Here is a 10,590-nt window from a genome sequence, read left to right on the forward strand (position 1 = left end):
ATAATAGATAGATGGATAGATAGATAGATGGATAGATAGATGGATAGATAGATAAATAGATAGATGGATAGATAGATGGATAGATAGATATAGATGGATAGATAGATGGATAGATAGATGGATAGATAAATAGATAGATGGATAGATAGATGGATAGATAGATAGATAGATAGATGGATAGATAGATGGATAGATAGATAGATAGATAGATAGATAGATAGATGGATAGATAGATAGATAGATAGATAGATAGATAGATAAATAGATAGATAGATAGATAGATGGATAGATAGATAGATAGATAGATTCAATGCACTGCCTCGTCTCGATTCTGACAGGTGACAGATTGAAACAGTTTCAAATGTGAGTGCTTCAACACTTTATGACCGCTCTAAACAATGCGCAATGTGTGGGTTGTTGTCGTATTTTGCGTTGTTGCTGTTGAGTTGTTCTTGGTATTGCATTTGAATTGTAGTATCATTATAGAGCAAGCCAGGAAGAAAGATAGGTCGTTCTGGCTCGGGAAACACTTCGAAATGTGGAGAAGTTGTGAACAAAAAGACAATTATCAGTAATATAAAAACAGTTCAATATTTCAAGGAATAGATAGCCCAGTGGGTAGAGCCGGCGGCCCGAATGCGGCGATGTCCTCCGCTGGTTCAAAGCCCGGGATGGATGTATTTTAATCATTGCTTTTCAACTTTAATAACTGATAAAAGGCCCTCTCCTCCCAAAAAAATGTCCAGCACTCTCTAGTCTCTTCTCAATAACCCAATACATACAATTATCAATCTTTAATTGCAAATAGAACATAATATTCAGTCTTAGTGTGTGTGTGCATCGAATATTTTTCAAGGCAAAGATACGTTAAACCCACTGCAGCCTTGCACTTCGCCAGGAGAGGTCGCTGTAACTGAAGCTTCGAGAAATGAACCTATTTCCGACACAATTGTCCAAGTGGTTCGATGCTTCATTCAAAGCTTCATTTTGCCATCACTAGGGGTCACTGCTGATATATTTAATGTCGTAGAACAAAACGTGATTTATCTCTTAAATTTGTGTCAACCACAGACCTTATTTCGAGCTATTTTCCAAAACCCTATGGAGAAAATGCATTGCTTTTTGACGAAGGAACCGGAAGTGCTAAAAATGCTAACTTACTTCCGGGTTTTAGGACGCGTCACTGTGGGAATATTTGAGCCAATTGGTGAAGTGGGCTCTGCGGAGCACCTTGCACTGCATCAGGCCATTCTTTCACACACAGTGACGTCACGAGCTACCCACAATGCAACACGCGCCATATATATATATATATATATATATATATAAATACGCCATTTTCCTGGAGGTGCAAATATCCTGGAAGTGCAAATATAAACAGCTAGCTAACGTAGCCAGGTAGAGCGCACTAGGTTTCTTTCTGAATTAACGACCGAAGAAATCGCTGCATGTCTTCAGATTACATCTCTGGACTTGAGGGGTGTGCTCTAGGTCGTTACCAGCGTAAACTAGAGCTGTGTGGGTTGTCGGATTGCCCTTACAGATGTATGGAAAAACGACCCTCGAAAGTGGCCTTCGTCGATTTTGGCTGCATCTACGTCTAATTTCTGGAAACACCAGGTGAATACCCCACTTGTCACAATAATATTATCATGCCATTGCATATATGTGGTATTTTAGAGTTGACTAGATATTGATTAAGGCAATAGACTATGATATTCAGTACAGGAAGCTTAGCAACACCTAGACGGTGTACGGCTGCCTGCTTGCACCTCGCGTAAAACGGCGGATACCGGAAGTACGTTGTCGCCCTCGGCCCAATACCCGTATGTGTGTGTGAAAGAATGCCTAGCACATATAGAGGAGGAATGCACCGGACCAAGAATATCCCTCCACATGCTGTCAGATATGACTACACCCAGGTCACATTCAGGACTCTTTAAGGGATGCAGTAGAGGCAGGGATAAGGGAGGCAATTCTGTCATAGATAACATGCTGTCGTTTTTTAAAGAACTTTATTTGCATTAAAAAGGACGCATTTGCAACTTCAGATAAAGATGATGATAACTTCAGTCGGAAACATTTGAAACAATAAAATTAATAATTATAAACAACTATTTCAATATCAATGTTATTGTATTGCTTCCTGTTGCATACTTGATATACATCGTTTAGCACTTTTATAATACAAATAAACCATGTGATAAATAAACCCACAATCCACAGGCATTACAGCCTTTACAAAAATAAGCCAGTATTTCTATTATCTTTAAATGTATGATGTAAGTCAACTAATTAGTATCTATAATTTAGTGACAAATCTTTTCACAAGTTATATTTTCAACAACAGAGAATCAGAACTTGTGATGTCTTGTGTATTCCAAAAAACGTGCTTTTCAATTTGAAAATGTTCTGAAAGTAGGATGACGCTCAATACAAATAATGGGATGTTTAAAAAAAAGGGTCAGTCCTTAGTTCAATGATCTTCTTTTTTTTTTTTTAGATATCAACAGAAAAAACATGAACAGTAGAATAAAAGAAGACCACCATGACAAACCTCCAGGATGTAAAGAGACGTGCACCTTGGAAAGAGTACTGAATATAAGATATGATAAACTATCGTACACTCTAAAAACTAAAACTAGAACTAGTTAATCCTAAAGTTAGATGCCGCCTATCACAGCGCACTGAGATTTGTCACAAATTGTAAAGCACTTACTCATCACTGTACCCTGTATGCCAAGGCAGGTTTGCCATCACTTACTGTAAAGAGGCTCAGTCATTGGTACACGTTTATTTATAAAGCTTTGTTGGGTAAACTCCCGTATTATTTCTGCTCTCTGATAACACAGAGAGTTGCAAGCAGCTATTGTCTGAGATCGCATGATGTAGTATTGTTAGATGTGCCAAGAGCAAGGACTGTCTTAGGTAAGACAGCTTTTATGTGCGCAGTTCCACTTGCTTGGAACAATCTTCAGCAAGAATTGAAACTGAGCAATCTCATTCCTCTGCATGTTTTTAAAGCTAGGCTAAATGAAATGCTCGTTGATACTATGGCCACTTGTAAATGTCTATACCTATGTAAATGTATCCTGTAAATATAATGTATAATGTCCTTTATTGTTTTATGTTTCATGTGGAACCTATATGATGCAGGTCTCCCTTGAAAAAGAGATCTATGATCTCAAGGGACCAATCTGATTAAATAAAGGTTTGAAATTAAATGAAATGAAAACGATGATGTACTCAATTTTATTGATGAAACATTTTTACACTTCAAAATATTGAGTACATCTTAAAGCTGTGAAATCATTTAAATGTACCTTATGAATTGAGTAAATGTAAGTACAAAAATTAAGTAGGTCTAAATAACTACATTTAGTACCATAACATATAAAATTGAGTAAATATAATCCTAAATCAATGCAATAGTAACCCTAAATCAAAACCACAACAGAACATTAGTAGATATCACTTAAATGCTTGGTAGATGTAACTGAAAAGGAGACTATTATTTAACTAAACAAATGTGTGAAATGTACTCAATGTTTTTAACTACATTTAATTAAAACTGGACTATTAATTATATAAATATATGTTACATTTACTTGTTTTTGTAACTGTATTTACCCTTTACTCCAGGAGTGCTTTACCTGAGGTCAAGACATCTAATAAACCCAAATGATAAACATAAAGCAATTGTACACATTGACATTTTAATTACACATTTATTGTTCAAATTTGAGCAGTATACCACATGACAGTAAGTCTCAACCTGGTTTACTTTGCAAATGACATTTGTAACAATTTGGGGCTGTTCTTGACAAAATTAATTCTTAGTCGACTAACACTCATACAAATTTGATGACCAATCGATTACTCAATTGAATCAACAGATTCTTCACAAAGAATCACACAAAAACACCACTTTAAATCCTTGTGTTTACCAGAGATATCTATGAGTGGCCGTTAGGGACATTATTCAGAAATACCGTTCACATACACATGTGAAGCACTCTCACACACACACAACTGAAACCAAAATCATTTACAATGTAAACATCTCATATACACATATGAAACGCTCTCTAGCATGAAATGTGATAGCGTTTCATGCTCACCGGTCCCATCACAGCGGCAGAGCTGCAGGTAATCATGCAGAGCTGCGTGTCTCAGTCAGCAGAACCTGATCACTCTCTCCCGATTATACTTCACTCGTGTTTATGTCCATATCGATCAGATCTAGCTAGTTTTAGTTAATTATATGACTGTCTCCTTATCAGGGATACCTAAACAATAAGCGTTGCTTACTAACCGGGTGTGGCGGCCAAGCCCCCTTCACTATGGAATGCCGTTTAAACCAAAATTAAATAAATAAATATGCCTATGAAATAAATAAATAAGGTTATGAAATTGTGAAGCTGACCGTTGAGCGGCCCGACCAAGCAAGGAGGCAGAGGCAGAATGTCCAAAATACAACCCGGTGTGAGCATTAATTAACTCATACACATATGATATGACACAGCCTCAATCTGCTGTTCACGTGAGCACAGTCACCAGTCACCAGTCACCAGTCACCAGTCACCAGTCACCAGTCACCAGTCACCAGTCACCAGTCACCAGTCACCAGTCACCAGGATCTCACACACACTTCCACCCACACAGACAGGGAAACAGAGCCTAAATACCCAAACACTAATCAGCAATTAGACACAGGTGAGGGGGGAGCAATTAGACACAGGTGGGGGGGAGCAATTAGACACAGGTGAGGGGGGAGGAGACAACACAGGGCACCAGGTGAACACAATCAGGAGCAACAGACAAAACGGGTTTGGGGAATACTCCCAAACCAAACCACATGTGCAATGTTACAAGGCCCGAAGCCGTCAGTCCACAGTGACGAAGTTACCTTCGTCACAGAAATACATTCTGAAATAAATAAATAAGTCAATAAATATATATAAATGTACATTTAAGTACACATTTATTTATTTAAGGGGACTTGTATTTCATAATGCCACATTTATTTATTTCAGGGGACTTGTATTTCATAATGCCACATTACATTTCCATTTCTTATATTCAAATGAACAGGGCGTGGTTTGCTCACAGATCCAGACCAAAGCAACAGCATTACAACACTTACTCAATTCATTGGTACCACATGTTCTTGTTTCACACTCCAGGGCTGCAGTCGAATAGTCCATTTAGCTTAGGAACCTTCCTAACCGAGTGAAATGACCCGGAAGTCCCTCAGTGGCAGCCATGATAAGTGGCAAATATCGCAGGGGGGGCGCCAGGCCTCAGATGATTTGAGGCCAAATATCATATTTAGACTTTTTTTTTTTTTTACATATAATTGTAACGCAATACATGATTGTCACTAAAACCTTGTCTCTACATTACAATAAAATATAAAAAATAATTGATTAATTTGAATAACAATTCAAATTAGTAGCTAAAGGCATAAAAAGACAGAAATGTATAATTCTTTCTTTAATAGAAATGTTTCTTCTGCCCATAAAGTGTCCAAATCGGGCTTGTCTGGATAAGCGCATTTTTAAAACATAGTCATTGTCCATGCCGGTTTCAGTTGGATTATTTGTCACAGTTGCTCCGATCAGATCGTACGGAGCCCTGGGGGGTATACTACGAAGCAGGATTTTCGCTTAGCCGGCTAAATTCAGGGAAAACTCCGGCTTTCCGGTCCTACGAAGCTGGTTCTCTTTTTAGCAGGCTAGATCACCATGGTAACTTATGCTTAGCGGCTAACCTGGTCGGGACCAGGGGGGTATACTACGAAGCAGGATTTTCGTTTAGCAAGATAACTTCTGGGATTTCCGGTACTACGAAGCTGGTTCACTTTTTAGCGGGCTAGATCTCCATGGTGATTTATCCTGGAACCTAGTCTGTGCTCCGAAGCAGGATAGGTTCCAGGATAAGAGATCAACTCAGCGAAAGCACCACGCCTGCTGACCAATCAGAGCTCAGTGTGCGAAGGAAATACAGGAAAGACGGCCGGCCAAAATCACCGACTGTGTGAACGTGAAAATGAATAGAATATCACCTCCCATCTTCAGAGCAATCTGACTATTATAACATTAGCGTTAAGAAAGCTTACTTAAATATCTGCCACAACATAAGTAACCGGATCAAAGTAACATTACGTAGCCTACAGTCCGCGGCACTGTGAGTGCAGACGTCAATGTGTCCCATTATCATTCATATCACATCATAATGTATCATATATTTCCTTATCTGAGTCAGCTTATTGAGCCGTATCTGGCCGTGCAACGCTTACAGTGTCACATACTGTATGCAGAAGTATTATTTTAAGCAACACATTAAGTTGACGAAACACTCGAGTCAAATGTATTTAAAGTCAGATTCACTCGTGTCTTGGACGGGGCAGTGATATCATAAACCTGTTAATGTACGCATTCAAACACTTTTTCTTTTACCAGCTGTATTCACCTTGCAGGTGCAGCCATGTGGCTTTGATCCTGGATAAAGTGTTTAAGTCATGGATGTTTAAAGTTTAACTTCTTCATATTTGACTAATTAGGGCCTGAGCACGAAGTGCAAAGACCTATTGAAATCGTCAGCAGTATTATTCTTATTTTACCGGTTCTGCACTTTCGACCTGTTTTTGAGGGGCTTGCGACACTATTCATGTAGCGACATTTGGCAACGCCGCCAGGACGGGTGAAAATGTTGACATTCTGGATTCGATGGGTGAAAAATGTCAAACTTGCTCTCTAGCGCCACCTGTGAACATTCCGTTTTTCGAACAAATTTACAAAGTCCCACCGTAACTCTGACGGACCTGAAATTTTGCACACTTATCCGGGTGCAGCAGCTCTACATATTATCTCAAAATCCCCATCAAATCCCGAAGCTCCGCCTACTTTGATTTTTTTTAATTAGCATAATGTGAAAAACAGTGAAATATTAACTGAAATTCCAATTTCTTGATTTTCCACACCAAACTTAGTGCACAGCATCAGTGGAGGGTCAGACACATTACCGTACAAAATGAGCACGAGGTGTGGAAAAATGTGGCCGACATCAATCAAAACGTATTAGCAAAAGGGTGTGGCCTACACATAAATGCTCACAATTCATCCAAAATGTATCCAAATATCACAGATTTCGGTGGATAGGTTCAGTGTGTCTTGGGAAATAGGCACAACAAACAATGTTCATTTCGGACAATAGGGGGCGCCAAAAACACAACTAATTTATATCTCAAGAACCGATGGACTAAAAAAATATATGTTGTCATAGACATACTGGCAGGGTGAGTATAAACTGAGATTTAAAGGGTCGCAACTAATGAAAAATGTGGGCGTGTCCTATTCAGTTTTTTCTCGAAATCGAAGGGTTAAAAAATGTACCGAGTCATAAGTAGGGGAAAAAATGAGTTACAGCCTATAAATTCGGAACGCATGTCACAGCCCACAACCTTTTCCAGACTGTAGAAAAAAATCGTACGTTTTAGCAAATATGGCTCAGTAGCGCCCCCTGTTGTGCGGTAGTCAAATATAGTTTCTTCGAACTACCCGAAACGTGGCACAGAGATTCCTCATGGAAATGCGGACATATTTCAAAATGGCTTCCATTATCCCCGCCCCCCATGAAGTCGGCCATTTTGAAATATGTCCATTTTGAGCGCATTTTCGCATACTTCTCCTAGGAAAATGATCGGAAAAATTCCAAACCAGGACAAGATCAGCCCATATCCAATGTGATGCTAAATTGCGAATGAATAGTTGACTGCTCAAACGGGGAGCTCGTAAGCTAACAGAACATGTACCAATTTTGACGATTTAAATGCCACAAAATCGCTAAAATGACTTTCGGATGCAAAACTTGGAACACACGTCACAACCCACGTCTTTTTCCAGACTGTACAAAAAAAACGTACATTTTTGTACACCAGCTCAGTAGCTCAACTATTGTGCGATAGTCACATATAGTTTCTCCAAACTACCCCAATCTTGCCACATACATTACTGATGGAATTGCGGACATATTTCAAAATAGCTTCCATTAGCCCCGCCCCCCAGAAAGTTGGCCATTTTGAAAAATCGTCGTTATTCATGCGTTTTAAGCGCATTTTCGCAAACACCTCCTCGGGAAAAGATCGGAAAAATTCCAGTCCAGGACAAGTTAAGCTCATATCCAATATCATGTTAAATTGCGAATAAAATAGTTGCTAGCTCAATCGGGGCGAACGTAAGCTAACAGAGAATGTACCATTTTTGACGATTTACATGTCTCAAATGACTCCAAACTACTTGCATATAGTTTTCCAGATATTCACGAAACGCTGTATACACATTGCTATTATGATGGCACACAAATTTACCAGCAACAGCTCTGCCTATTAATTTCCCACATTAACCATAAACACCCAATACATATAAAAGTCCAAAACAATGTATGGTGAAATGTTTTCCATCTTTGTTTACAAACAGTCTTTCCACTACAAGCAGAACAGTAACACATCTTTCTATGCAATACAATGGGCTAGTTGCACAAGATGGCGTCTACCAACTTCCGGCGGCTGGGTGTGCGGTTGTAAACTTCCGGTCTACAGTAGAGCGGTAGAGGGAAGAGCGATAGATAGCGTATAGATAGCGAGAGAGATAGCGTATATATATTATATATATAATAGGCACTATTTTACACTCGATGTCTCCAAGACCTACCGAAGGTTAACATCAGTGATGTACATCGGCTGGTACAAGCGGCAGGCTCAGCCCCGAGGAGCAAAAGAGAAAAGGGGTTCAAGATGTAGCTACATATCCAGCTACGTCGACAATTATGAAGGTAAGTGACAAACAAAGCTGTAGTTATTGGCTAACTTTGACAAATGTACAGTCTTGATACAGTGTAAAGCGTTTTAATGATGTACTATTACGTTTTTTTGGATAACATGAATGATATCCAATTCCCCACAGTTTCAAAACAAAGATCTACCTTCAGGGAGAGTGAGCATCAGGGCTAGCTGTTACAGGTCCATGAGAAAGCATGAAAAGCCTCACGATCTCAGAGTGGGAGGAAAATAAAAAGTGTTAATCGGTTCAAAGCCTCAATCAGGTTCATGTTCTGGGGTTTTGATGTGGCAAGAGTATAGGTAACCTGTGATTTAGGATTCAAATAAGCCCAGCTAGCTGACGTGTTGCAACAGATTACATAGTGACAATACATTTGCTCACATCAACTGGTAGCTAGCTACACTGAACAAAAATATAAACGCAACACTTTTGTTTTTGCTCCCATTTTTCATGAGATGAACTCAAAGATCTAAAACATTTTCTATATAGACAAAATAACCATTTATCTCAAATATTGTTCACAAATCTGAAAAAATCTGTGATAGTGAGCACTTCTCCTTTGCCGAGATAATCCATCCCACCTCACAGGTGTCGAGGTGTGGCATATCAAGATGCTGATTAGACAGCATGATTATTGCACAGGTGTGCCTTAGGCTGGCCACAATAAAAGGCCACTCTGAAACGTGCATTTTTGCTTTATTGGGGGGGTCCGAAAACCAGTCAGTATCTGGTGTGAGGGGTAGGGTTAGGGTTAGGGTAATGTTGTGAATCGAGTGGCCTGTGTTCGTCGTCCATAACATACGCCTGCCCATACCATAACCCCACCACCACCATGGGCCACTCGTTTCACAACATTACCCTAACCCTAACCCTAACAAGAACCAAGGTAAGTACAGTATGTGTGCATCTGGACCCGGTGACGACATTACCTATTGACGCAGCAACCACTGTAAGTTATATTCTTGTTTAATTAGACTTCTCTGTTTCATTTATTCGACTCTGTATAAATTGTTATTGTAGCGTAAACGGCTAAATCGCGTTTGAGAGATTTTAAATCTCAGATCTGCTCAGGCGAAACCTGCTTTACAGGTCTCAGCACTCAAGCCTGCATTAATATAGGCACAGCCAGTCTATTGATAGCGTGAAGTACAACCGCGTGACTCAGTCATTTTGTACCTTAAAAAGCATTTAAATACCGCATTTAAAATCTGATGAACTCAGTGTGCATCTGGACCCGGTGACGACATTACCTATTGACGCAGCAACCACTGTAAGTTATATTCTTGTTTAATTAGACTTCTCTGTTTCATTTATTCGACTCTGTATAAATTGTTATTGTAGCGTAAACGGCTAAATCGCGTTTGAGAGATTTTAAATCTCAGATCTGCTCAGGCGAAACCTGCTTTACAGGTCTCAGCACTCAAGCCTGCATTAATATAGGCACGGCCAGTCTATTGTCGCCCATCAGCTGTAGATAGTTAACTAATTAGAGGGCCGTGGCCCTACAGCTGTGAGAACTGAGCAATCAGGCGTCCATTTCGGGTAGCTCTTTCCTGGAGCGTCAGCTTCAGCGTCAGACAGCCGAAGACTGACAAAGACATTGGAGTCCTGCGGGAGTAAGACTGACAAAGACATTGGAGTCCTGCGGGAGTCACGAGGGAGGCAAAGAGGAGGCAAATCCTACTCTGATCGAGCTGGTGTCTTATTTCTCTTTTCTTTAGTTTTCTAGCCCCGCATGCTATAATCA

This window comes from Gymnodraco acuticeps, unplaced genomic scaffold (genome assembly GCF_902827175.1).
Source record: "Gymnodraco acuticeps unplaced genomic scaffold, fGymAcu1.1, whole genome shotgun sequence".
NCBI lineage: Eukaryota > Metazoa > Chordata > Actinopteri > Perciformes > Bathydraconidae > Gymnodraco > Gymnodraco acuticeps.